At 30.6% G+C, this 14482-nt stretch overlaps 1 pseudogene; it reads left to right on the top strand.

The window, feature by feature from the left end:
• Positions 1–957: 957 nt before the first annotated feature.
• On the top strand, positions 958–12266 carry LOC105775243 (glutathione S-transferase zeta class-like; annotated as a pseudogene).
• Positions 12267–14482: the final 2216 nt, after the last annotated feature.

The raw sequence follows: 14482 nt of genomic DNA, 5'->3' as shown, positions 1-14482 counted from the left end.
TTAAAAAGTTACTTTTTAAAGCAGGCACAAAGAAAACATTGGAAATTGTCTCTACAAAACCATTCTTGGTTCTTATACTAATATCACCCTTTCCCACTACATCGACAATAGATTTATCTCCAAAAGACATAGTAGTGTGAAAGTCTTCATTTAGATAAGAGAAAGAAGACTTATTACAGCATATGTGGTTGCTACAGCCCGTATCAACATACTATAAACATGAGTTCTGTGACTTCTCTTGCTTGTTATGAACTGCCATCAACAAGGTTTCAACTTCTTCTTTTTCTGTAAAATTTGACTTTTCTCCCTTTTTCTTGTACGACATCCAGAACGATAATGACCAACAAATCTATAACATTTAAAACATTCTACCTTTGATTTGTCAAATTGTTGATCCATTGTTTGCCTTTATCATTTGGTTGGCATGCCTGCTACCATTTTTATTCTAACTGTCTCCTCTATTTCTTCCCCTTCTTCGACCTCTACCTCTTCCTCTGAAAGAATGAGTTGAAGCTTTCAAAGCCTACTCTATTGAGGTAGAAATTCTGTTTATCTTCTGCTTATGGACCAACAAGGAGCTCTGAAGTTCATCAAGAGTAATGAGTTGAAGCTTTCAAAGCCTGTTCTATTGAGGTAGAATTTCTGTTCATTTTCTGCTCATGGACCAACAAGGAGCTTTGAAGTTCATCAAGAGTGAGTGCATCAATAACCTTGGATTCTTCAATCGAGCAGACAACATAATCATACTTTGGTGATAAAGACCGCAGTATCTTCTCAACAATGGTTGTGTCATTTATCTTCTCACAATGAAATTACATATTATTTGCGATCCCCATGGTTTGTGCACAATAGTCTGTAATAGACTCACCATCCTTCATCTGAAGAACCTCAAAGTCCCTCCGTAGGGCTTGAAGCTGTGCACGCTTCACTCTGGAAGAACCTTGATATTTTGTCTTCATGGAGTCTCAAATATCTTTAGAAGTTTCTTTGAAAAGAATGGTTTCCAGGATCAAACAATCAATATCTTGAAATAAGTAATTCTTTGCTTTCAAATCTTTCAGCTTCAGCCGTTCCAGGTCCTTTTACTGTGCTTCTGTAAGCCTTTCTCCATTTGTTAGTGCTGTTACACCGTGCTCAATGACATGCCAATATTCCTTAGACCGTAAGAAGTTCTCCATCAACATGCTCCAATGATCATAGTGACAATCAAAACGTGGAATAGCTAGTTACACAAAATTTTCAGAAGCCGTAGGAACTTTTTTCCTCTCACCAAAAATACTCTTCTTTTAACTTAGCTCTGATACCACTGTTAACTTACTGAAAGAGATAACAATAAGATAAAGATAATAAGGTAAGGGAAAACTAATATATGAGTACATTGATTCATAGAGCCGATTTATATAGGCTTTTACATAACAAAAAAAACTAAAAATAGGCGCTAACAACTAGAGAAAAAATCGAAACAAAATAAATCCATAATTTTCAACCACTAAAACTTTGATGTGCGTCAACTATTTGCCTAGAAATACGAAAAACAATCCAATTTTATTAACAATCAGATTTTATTAACAGGAGCTCCTGTTGTTGCCGTATCATTATTGCCCTTAACGTCAAGGTAGCTTTCCTATGGGTTCTTTTCTCCATTTTAGTCTATTACTTGCAACTTTTAGTTTCTGCTTTCTTTTCATTTTGCAGGTCTGGAATACCAATACATACTTGTTAACTTACTTAAGGGGGAGCAATTCAATCCTGGTCAGAACTATTTTTTCTTTTTTTCTGGTTGCACTAATTCATTAATTATTGTAATTAAAACATTGTGGAAACTTGGAAAATGGGTAGAATTCCAAAAGCTAAATCCTATTGGGTATGTGCCGGTGCTGGTGGATGGTGACATTATCATTTCAGACAATTGCAATTTTCATGGTCATTTTCCTATTCCACTACCCTATTCTTTTCATTACTTGGCTTGAATGGTTTGCTTTGGATAAATCATAATTTTGATCCGACAGTATCTAGCGGAGAAATACCCTCAACACCCTTTATTGCCATCTGATCCTGTAAAGAAGGCACTCAATTTCCAGGTCTCTACTTTCCTTCTTTGATTCACTTTTTCTTTACCCTTTTTCTTCCTTGTCCTACTTAGCTTTGTATGATTAAATAAATATGTTTAACTAATTTTCTCTACACTGATGAGTACTCACATCATTCTATAGGCTGCAAATATTGTTTGCTTTAGCATTCAGCCTCTTTAGAATCAAGTTGTACTGGTTCATCTCTCTTATGCGTTCATTTTATTTATTAAAGCAGGCATATCTTCTTTTTTGGTATTATTAAAATATATAGGAATTGCATTTGAGTTGCCACTTTCCCCTTTCTAGGAGTACATTGAGGAAAAAGTAAGTCCAGATGAGAAAATTCCTTGGACAAAAGTTCATATTGAGAAAGGCTTTGAAGGTAAGTGATTAGTAAGGCATCCTCCTAAGATTAAATACCATAAGGATTATTGTTTCCTCTAGTGGATTTAGCATTTGATTTGATTAATGTTTCTTTGTTTCAGCACTTAAGAAGCTATTAAAAGATCATGCTAGAAGATATGCAACTGGAGATGAAGGTTCATTGGTTGTTTCATCTTTTCTTGTTTATATATACAACTTCATGCTCAATTTACATGGTAAACCTGTAAAATTTTATAATTTTGATATTATGCATACAAAACACTTAATATTGCATAAATAATAATTTTAGGGTTTTTAGAATAATATAATTTTACAAAATATAAAGATTTACCTGATAAGGAATTGGAGTTGACCATTGAATTTGACAGAGAAGAACACCACGATAAACTGATTTCTTCTTGACTTTTTCTCTTGATTACACAAATCCTAAGTGATGCAGTCTATAGTTTTTCTGTAGTTGTTTTTTTTATTTGTTTATGTAACCCTAATAGGTAGATAGAGATAGATCAATTTATAATGATTTAACCTTTAATCCAATACATTAATCAACTAAGCGAATGATCAAACAAGATTTAACTTCTGTTAAAGTATAATGCTTAAACATTTTAAAATGGGCTATTTTATTTTAGACTTAGGGTGAGTTTGGATGGGTGGTGCGTTTACCTGCGGTTAGTGTAAAAACAACGGTGGCGGTGAGATTAGATACTGTAACGATACTGTAGCGTGTGACAGAAAGTAAGTTAAACGTACCGCACCGCACCCAATCGCCCATCCAAACCCACCCTTAATTGAGTCAATAAATTTGGACTAAAATATTAAATTCTCCCACCTGCCTCAATGTAAAAAAAATAAAATTAATAGAATAAATGTTGAATGCGCAGAATAAATATATAACATTGACCATTATTATCATATTATAGTGAATTGCAACTGTGAGTTATGAAGTTTGTATATAGTTTAAATCACATACCCCTTCCATATGCTATGACATTATAATTCAATATATAATAGGTCTTTAAGTAATATACATATCAAATCATGACCACAATAATATCTTATAAAGATTTTCCTATTTCAAATAATTTCAAAATTTATCGCACACAATTACATTAAGCATAAAATAGGTCAATGTTATATAAGAAACACAATAACTACGTTCAAAGTGTCTCATTATCATAAAATATAATTCATTAATACAACCCGGAGATATTCTATGTATGTTCTTTACATTGTTTTGTAAGACTTCAGTTTACATATCTACAATCATGAGATCGGTTCAAATGTGTTTTATAGACACTCTTTACTTTTGAACTTCCTTCTTAACGACAAGATATTTTAATTTAGTATGTTTTGCACTTTTGAAATATTTGTTGTTATTGGAGAAAATACTATTGTGAAATTATCACAATAAATTTTTAGCGACTTGGTAATGGTGTCAAGTCGACTACCCAAGTCCTAAAATAAGTTCTACAACCATAATTCATGAATTGTAGCGTCAAAACATGGCTCAAATTCTGCTTCCATCATAAATGATGCAATAACATATTATTTAGCACTTTCCTATGATATTACTCTTTTAATAAAAAAATAAAAAAATAGCCAAAAGTGTAATTTTTACTATCTAAGGCATCCACTAAAAAAAATGTAAATTCAAATTTACTTTCAACTACTTAGATATATTATAAATGAGCATGTAATTATTTGTTCAAACTGCTCATGAAATAAGAATAAGAAATTGATTCATTTTTTTATTCTATATCATTCTTTGAACATTGCATGAGACTAAATTTATCCCCTTTTGTATAGGAACAATTCCTCTGAACAATTATGCATATTAAATCTCTCTATAACTTTTAGATATGTTTGCATGAAATAATCCTAACAATCAATGTGATATATCATGGTACGTTTTATTTCCTTCACATTTGTATGTTTAAGAGAAAACTTTTGTATCATGCAATAAACCTAAATAATTTGCAGCAAGCAAAATATTGTCAATGTATAGAATTAAGTATATAAACTTGCTCCCATTGATCTTTTGATATATACACTTGCCAATGATGCTTTCATGAAAAACAAAAGACTTAATGGCATCATTAAACTCGATGTATCACTATCTTGAAACTTGTTTAAGTCCATAAATTGATGTATTAAGTTTACATTGTTGGAAAACAATTAATTTGAAAATGATTATCTATCACAATGGGAAATTAAAAATTTAAAAACCGAGCTAGTTTGTAATATTTATAGCGATAAACTTTTCTAAAAAAGTACTTGTACTTTGTGCGAGACGGATCCTTGTCATTTTCGACTTAACCTAACGACCTTCTCCGCTATTCTCGTACCATGAATCGTTTCAAGTGAGGTCTCGAACAATCACGAATCAAACATATAACCAAAAATAACTTTCTTACTTTCAATAGGAAAGTGAATTTCTCTCTTTTTATAGAAATAGGTAGAATTGTTATCCCCGGAAAATAGAATTTATACTTAGAAATAAATTCTGACTATTTTTTAGCAGAATAACAATATTGAAAACTTATGTGTGAATAGATCTATCAATGTCACCTATTTATAGAGAGACACATAAGGATACTGATTAGATTAGTAGAATAAAATAATACTTATCTAGTAGAAACACAAGTCCCCTAGTTCTACTAGGAGAGAGGGGCGGCTAACCCTAGTGGGTCCAATTACATGTGCTTCTTGAATTTTTAATCTAACACTTTATAATTTATTCCAACCCAAGGCATATTTTCCTATCGCAAAATAAATATTATTCATTAAATTAATTTAAATTAATTAGTTAGATAATTAGATAATTTTCTCAACCAAATTCTAATTCCTTTAAAGTCATGACAACTTTATGTAAAAGAATCGTGAGAAAATATATTTAATTTTCATATTCAATGGGTTCACAATGACTAATTAATTTAATTTCATTTTGAACTTCAGTTATTTACTTAAATAATAATTCAAAAACTTAAATTAATTCTTAGGTCATTTCCTACCAAGTGAGAAACCACATTCATTTCCAAATGTAACTAATTTCTCTAATTTTATCATTTCTATCCATTCTTGTTCATTTGATTTTATTTTCAATGAGCTAGTAGAGGGAACGATTGGACATATGCAATTAGGGATCAAATGATTTATAATTAAGTTTAACTTTTCACCTATTAATTATAAACTAATTTAGTTACAAAGTCATTCCATTATAATATTGTGACTGAGCTCTTCTTCATTACGCACCATTACGCAAACTATTTGATCAGTGCTTGTCCAATAACCTTGCCATAAGTGTGTTACCCACATAGGATATCTTTAATATCTTTGAGATAAATCTATTTTCCAAATATGATCCTATTTTATCTCATAGTAACTATTATATCTTTCTTTATGAAAAATCAATTACTATCGAATAGTAATAAAACCATTCATCATAAGGACAAATGACCCGTCACCACGTTTACTTTTCATCTATCATGTAATGTCAATGAGAGGATATCATTTACTGATTTCTTGGGTTATGAATTCCACTATTGTGAATAATGCTATAGACTATAGAAGTTGTATACCCAACATACCAACTTTCGATTCCATATCTTTTTGAACTTAGGCTTTTACTTACATCAAAGTATACGAGTCATACCTACATATCCACCATCCATTCAGGATTACAGTATGTCACACTATGAATGTCACTACTTAGGTTCTGTCTGATGTATTTTTAGTCCAGTCAATCACATTTATGTCTGTATCTTTTGGGAGTCATTCGCTCTGATGCTAAATACAAAACATCTCTCTAATTAGACTTGATAGATGACATATTAGTCTTTCAATCAGTTTGCTCATTTTCGATTAGACTAAGGACATGTTTAGGTCATCTATAATATAAGTTTTCTTTCCATATTATTATCCAACCATGTAATACCGTTTAATAGTAGTTAAACATTAGATAACTAGTGAGCTAATATTTACTTCCATTTTGCTTTGAATGCAAAAACGTGCGAAAACCATTGAGGACAATATAAAAAGGGTATTAATGTAATTCATGGATAATTTTATTAAACCAAATTGTTCGAAAAAAATACAAGTATACAAACGAATATACTACACTTAGGATACAATACCAACATACACACCATATGACAATTTTCTTCAATTGAGAAATCTTCAAGTTGGTCCACATGAAATTTTTTCCTAAAGATCTCCATTTACAATTTCACATCCCTTTGGTGCAAGTCTAAATCATAATAAGCCACCAATGTCATAATAATTCTTAAAGATTCTTAACTATCATTGAGAAAGTCTTTTTATTGCCAGACTCATTACGATTTATCGTTTGTGAAAACGAAACTAGAACTTTACTGATTCCAATACCAAAATATGAATCTTGCAAATAAACCACATAATCATCATGAATAGTAAATTTTCTTTGATTCATTTGTACTTTATTTCATCAAACCTTTTTGAGTTAGTTTCTTTTATGGGTGTTTCATCATTTAAATGTTGTTCATCATTATTAGGAAGCTAATAAATTACTGAAACAACATTTATGATTGTGGCGGATAAAGGAAAACTTATAGGTATAGAAATCTACTTTAATTTCTTGTATATCCACAACTTATTTTGAAGCACTTTCACTAACTTCATCATTCTTATAGAATCTTGCAAATGCACTTGCATTTTGTCCCAATTTAGTGTATTTCCCATAATATTCATCACATCTACTTCATCTTACTATTTTCGCTTTTTATCTAATTGCCTTCAAACCTCATTAATGTATACCGAAAGGCATCTACTACTTGAGATTTTTCATTAAGTAAATAGATGTAATAATATCATGAAAAATCATAAATAAAAGTGATAAAATATTTTTGAATTAAAAGGTAAAACATCAAAAGGTCGACATATAATTTGTGCATTATTTCAAGAAGTTGGGTACTTCTTGTGACAACTTTTTTAATATGTTTGGTTTGCTTTCCCTTATACAATCCACATATACACTAAGATCAATAATCTTGATTTGGTAGAATCTCATTTGGACTAATCTTTCTAATCTTTCTTTGGATACTTGACTTGAATGTTTATGCCACAAGTAAGAAGAATTTTCATATCGCATATTATGTTTAATTCCAACATTGTTAGAATTAGCAAATAAGGATTTGTACAAAAATTATCAAGTTTTGATTTATATAAACCATCAATAAGGTTTTTAGAACCAATAACATACTATTCTTAAATAAAGTGGAACAACCATGTCCGAACTTAACATTAAACCTAGAAACATCAAGCTCTGAAAAATAAATAAGGTTCCTAGAAACTGAAGTTACATAAAAGTCTAAAATAAGTTTAAGTGACAGCTAGTATCCAAGACCAAATGATAAGTTCCTATGCCTTCAATCAAAGCCTTCATATGGTTATTCATATATAGAAAATTCTCATTTGAGTTAGAGGTTTGAATCATAATGAATCCTTGCATCATGTTGGATACATGAGTAGTAGCACTAATATCAAACCACCAAGTATTATTAGGAAATTCAATTAAGTTTGATTTGAAACATACGAAAGCATAAAAATTACCTTTCTTTTTAAACTAAGCTTTGCTTTTTTTTTTTGGGGGGGGGAGAAGAGGGGGCAAATTTTTTTTTATAGTGTCTTATTTTCTTACAAAAGTGACATTTATCTACCATTCGTTCCTTTTTCTCACCATTAAAGACATTAGTAGGTGTGTTTTTCTTTTGCTTAAGTTTGTTGGCTTTTGCCTTAAGTCCTTTGTTAGGTCATTCACTACAAGATTGATGGAATAACTTCCTTGAATATTTAATCCTACCTCCTCTTGAACAAGCTTACTAAAAATTCATTAGCATCCCAACTATTTTTAATATTGTTATAGTTAATTTGAAATGGATCATAATTAGGAAGTAGTAAGTTCAATTAAACTGCACTAAAAAATAGTCATCAACCATCATCCCAAAGTCTTTAGCCTTGTTGTAATATTAGTTATCTTAATGATATGTCGACCTATCAAACTTCATGGTCATGAGTTGTTCTATTGAAATACCAATGAGTGACTTGTTCGCAGAACGAAAACATTTTCCACATATATAAAATATTCTTTAGCACTTTTACTTTGTCTAATTTTGGCCTGAATGTTGTTTGCAATAGTCATTCAAAAAAAAAAAAAAGAAGCTCAATTTGTTAGATCGTTCACATTGTTTATGGTACAACTTCTCTTCCTTATTGTTTATGTTAGTAATAGCAGCAAATTTATCTTCTAATAGTACTAAGTCAAGATTCAAAACATGTGAATGGAACTTAACTTGTTCAATTCATTTAAAGAAGTTTGACCTATTAAATAAGACAATAAATAATGCATGTGAATGAAGCGATATGACTACAAAATAATAGGTAAATGCAAAACTATACATAATTCAAAACATTAAATTTACTTTATGAATCCACGTAAGCAAACAATTTAAAGTATATCTTAATTCTCCTTTAGGTAAATGCTATAATATACTATCATAAATGAATGCTAGTAACTTTAATAGACAAATAAATAACATCAAATATATACATTGTCTTTAGACACAAAAGTATATATCTAACAAATAAATTAATTTGTCACTATAGTTTTCACTATTTCTAGAATAAATTATTCATTTTGGGTAAATTCAAGTTCTAATAGTAAAAGTTAATTATTCATTTTTCCATTATAAGCATTTCATTAATTTCATGGATATTGATAATTAGACATGCATAATTTAATTGACATCTAGAAAACTTTCTAATTTGGCCACTTTGATGACTAATAAATTATATACATTACAGAGAATCAAATTAAACAATTTCAGTTTTAGAAGACAAGAGCTTTAATACTTATTTGTGTAAAATACTTAAAACCTCATAATTCAACCTATCTTAATTTTATAGTAAAGTTTAAAATCAAATTTACAAACTATTAATCTAAATATAATTAGTGCTATAAATAAATAGCAATTGCATACTAAAGCAATAAAATCCAAGTATCATTTACTCCTTCAGAAGCATGGCAGCATGATGGAAATTTATCCATAACCTCTTATTGAAAATCTCATCCATCAAATTATCAAAGCAAAAGGCACATTCTCATTCTCTCTCTCAATAAAAAACAAAAACTTTATACTTTCAATGTCTCAACTTCAAAGAATTAAGGGAGAATTTTATTCATAAAACACTCGACCTTAAATCAAGGATACATAATACTATATAATATCAATTCACACATTAACCCTTTTAAAGCTATATTTACCCATGCTCATGGTCCGTGAATTTATAGTACAAAATGCAAAATATTATAATACATATTTGACTTATATTCGTAAAATCTTAAAAAACATTAACATAAATACTTAAAACTAAAAACATCAATATAGATCAAAATTAGAGATTCTAACCTATAATCGTTGTACATGAAGATTAGGAGTTCATTTAAAACAATAAAAAGTACAATAAAACCATATCAATCAATGAAAAATCATTTAGTCTTCAACCTGGATCGATACCGCATGTAAAACTTTATGATTTTGATATTATGCGAACCAAAAACTTAATATCTCATAAATAATAATTATAGGACCTTTAGAATAATATTATTTGAATAAAATATAAGATTTGCTTGGTGTGAAATTGGTGTCAGTCATTGGATTTAATGAAGAATACCATGATAATTTGATTTCTTTCTCTTAATTTTTCCCTTAATTACACTAACCCTAAATAATGGAGTCTAAATTTTTTGTATTTTCTTTTGTGCAGCTCTAATAAGTCAATTGAGGATCAATTTATAATGATAAACATTTAATCGATATGTCTATCAAACAACTGAATGAACGGATAAGGTTTAACTCCTACTAAAGCATAATATTTAATCTCTTTAAATTGGATCGCTTAATTTTAGACTCAATTGTGCCTATAAAATTGGGCTAAAATCTTAAAAATTAATGCACAAATGTTCATGTGTTCAAAGTTTTGGAATGCTTGTATCTTTGTTGCATATTGTAGATCAAAGGGTTTTTGGCATCACTTTGAATGAATGTGGTTTGATTGTTTTGTTAGGTTGAGACAACCAAGTGTTAGGAAAGGGGGGGTTGAGGATATGAGCACTAAAAAAGTCTTTTTGCTTACAAAGTTTGCAGTTGAAGATCTGACAAAAATTGTTATACTTTCATGCAACAATATGTGATTAGGAAAATGTAAGTAAGGCATCATCTAGTGTTTAATATATGATCCAAATTCATTATAGAAAAAAAATAGTGGCAAAATAGGGGGATTTGTGAGGGTGAAGGCCACAACCCATCATAGATCCCCATTAAGCAAGATACTGGACTGGGGGTTGCAATCAGGGTGCGGCCCCCGTGGTACGGTATGGGCTGTACAAGTAAAATCTGAATAGAAGTATACTTTCTCAGTTTGATATTGTTTTGAATAGGGTATTTCAACCTATAAACAATAAGGTATTTCTCAGTTTAATACAAGTAAAATCTGTATTACTTCTATTAGCTGTTGATTAGAATAAGGTCTTTGTAACCTATAAACAGACGTGGTCTATACTCCTTTTGAATTATTCGAATTCGACATAGTAAATTATCTTCTCCTTTGCCCATGATTTTTTTCCGAAAGGGTTTCCATGTAAAAATTTGTGTGTTCTTTATTTTCCTTTTTCTTTTCTTTTCGATATATTGTTATTATCGACATTCTATTTTTCACATCTAATTTCTATTCAACCTGTGAACTATATACGCCTTTGCATTTCGGTAATGTACCATAGAATAAGAAATATGTAGAACTATTTATTTAGAAATGTTCTGAATATATACATAAATATGGCTAGTTGACTTTATTTTAGAGATGATCATGGGCCAGGCTGGGTCGGGCCCAGACAAAATTTTAAGCCCGTTTTCTAGGCCCGGGCCCGGGCCGGCTAATAATATGGGATTAAAAATTTGTCCAAGCCTGGCCCAAAAGAAAATTGGTAAGCCCGAGCCTGGCCTGGCCCGACCCATATTATATATATTTAATATATATAAAATATATATTTGATTAAAAATAAAATATATATATTTGATTAAAAATAAAAAAATATTTAATATATAATTCGGGCTGGGCCCGGGCCAAAAAAGTTTTACCTGAGGCCTGGCCCGTTTCTAAACGGGCCTCGTTTTTTGTCCAAACCCATATTTCGGGCATATATTTTTACCCGAGCCCTTCTATTTTTCGGGCGGGCCATCGGACCGGGCCGGGTAGCCCAACCCATAATCACCTCTACTTTATTTGCAGGTAGATTTGTTTCTAGCACCACAGCTTCATATTGGGATTAATCTATTCAATGTTGACCTGGTAATTTGTTTATTCAATTAACTACTATTTTCTCCATCTAATTGATATTTGTTCACTTTTAACTCATTTGAAGTTTCCACTCTTCTCCTCACACACAAAATGTATGCATCTCTGGCTTTTCTATTTGCTCTTAGGTTTCAAAATTTTTTGTGAGTTAGAGGGAGAAATATTGCTTCACATTTAAAATCTTTGGCATTTTATGCTAGAATTCCATTATTGATAAAAGTTTTCCATGGTTTGAACTTTTGAAGTCGATATCTCTTTTATGCTTCAGCTCCAATAGATTTTCTTGCTAACGTGACTTCTCTTTTTTCTATTATTTTGTAGGCAAAATTCCCACTTTTATCTGGATTAAATGAGGCATATAGTGAGCTACCAGAATTCCAAAATGGTATGCCTGAGAATCAGCCGGATGCTCGTTCAACATAAGGCACTCATTATGATGGTGGATGGGACATATCTACTGTTGAATGGTCCATTTGTTTGGTGGCTGGAAATCTTGAACAAGGGCTCTTTGTTGTTCCTTCCGAATATTATCAATGATAATAAGGATTATGCAGTCCAGAACTAGAAGTTAAAGACATGCTATATATATATATATATATATATATATATATATCCGAATTTGGTGGTTTTCTCGATCTCCATATTAACGTCTTTGTTTGCAGAAATAATATTAGGCTAGTTCGAAAGTCTCACATAATTGGAAAGACAGATAATTTAATGTGCATTTGGAACTACTTATTTTGAAAGAAAATAGAATAATGAATTCTAGACATCATGCTTAAAAATATTCAAGAGAGGTCATCATTCGTTTACAATTTATTATAAATCTATGCACCTCCTATGAGACAGACAAGGTAATATACCAATGAAAGCTCCAAACTTCACTTATAATCTAACCATGTAAAACAATCCATAGCATGTTTTTCAAATAATATTTCATCACAAGAATTCGTATGCTATTTACTTTGCAACCATCGAATAATTTTGCTAAATACTCGCAAACCTAGATTCGATTTTTTAAAAAAATTAACGTAATTTACTAAAAATAGAAAATATTGTAAAGCCCCACTTAAATTAAGCATTGCCCTCCATGTTTAAAAGCATAAAGAAAAGACAAACTTTCTCTATTTAGGCTTGAATCTACAACTAAGGGCAGTCGCCTCTCCACAATCAAATCAAACAATCTTTAAGGTGAGCCTACAAAGCCACAAAAATCCTAAAGTAACAAAATAATTATTACAAAATCCAAAAATAAAAATAGAATTGAGTTCAAGCCCCTCAAATGAGGACAAATTTGCTAAATCTTCCATCCTCTCCTCTTCATTCTCATGAAGATCATAAATATGGCTTTTGCCGTTCTCTATCAGCTCAATCTGATGCTTTTCACGATGTCCTTTGGTTAATTATATCTGTAGGTGTTCTAATTGCCTTTGGTCTTGTGCTTCCATGTTAAATCTTAGCTACATGTTGGCATCCACCAATTTCTCTTTTACTTGGACCATACTACTCATGGTTTCTCACACTGCAACGAGATTAAGCTATCATTAGAACGTGCCGACAGTTTAATCATGGAATTGATGATCTTCCTCACATTGATGGGTTTCCCTGCCAAAAGTAATGTACAAGTATCGAGCATTACGCATACAACTATTTGTATTGTTAGTTGGTAGCCGTATAGAACATATGAACATGAAGAAAAACTTGAAGTTTACAAGTGGAAATCACGACTTAAAATAAGTGTTATCCTTCACTCTAACTAAACTGCCATGTATCCCAACCCTATGTCAATGATTTAATTATCTCATTCAAATCATAATCAACTTAATAATCTATACAATGCCAAGGGTGTCAAAAACTATGTTAATAGTTCTTGCATCAAAAGCCACTTTTCTTTCTCGTACAATAACCTCATTACAGGCCGAATTCAAATTAGCATAAAATTTTCTAACCACCTTAGACTAGGAACACCCATAAATGGTATAATGATAAATTTAGCTCTCAATTTTACTTCTTTTTGTCAATTTGATTACTATTCTTTTTGTGAGCTAAATTTAGTCATTAACCTTTAAAAAAGAGTCAAATTATTTTTTAACAAAAAAATTGATTAAAACATTAATTATTCAATGATGTTGGCGTGGCAACTTGTGCGATTGTCTCATGTGTACTCCATGATGGCATGTCACTATTTTATCTTATATGTCATGTCAATAAATAATTAAAAAATTATAAGAATATTTAAAAAATAAAAAGTTTATAAAAATAAGAATGGAATGAAGTACAAGTGGTTTGTTAAACATGATGTCATGTTTAAAAACTTGTGTGATTGTCTCATGTGTGCTTCATGATGGCATGTCACTATTTCATTTTCTTGAATGATTGGCTAAATCTACCATTGTGCCTTCACAAATTTATCCCGATAAAATTAAGCTATTTTATCCACTATGCCACTCATCATTTGAGTCGTGCTAGCAAGCTTGACTGAACTAGTCTAGATTTTCCTAAACTAATCTTATAGTATATTTCACTAGCTTTAACAAATATGAATTGTAAGGGCCCAAATCTGTCCGGCCCAAACAAAAACAAAAAAATAAATAAATTCCATTTACAAAAAATATACTGACCCAAATTACAAGCCCAAA

This window comes from Gossypium raimondii, chromosome 10, assembly GCF_025698545.1.
Source record: "Gossypium raimondii isolate GPD5lz chromosome 10, ASM2569854v1, whole genome shotgun sequence".
Classification (NCBI taxonomy): Eukaryota; Viridiplantae; Streptophyta; class Magnoliopsida; order Malvales; family Malvaceae; genus Gossypium; species Gossypium raimondii.
The sequence above is the reverse complement of the archived record's forward strand: the minus strand, read 5'-3'. Positions and strand labels throughout refer to the sequence as shown.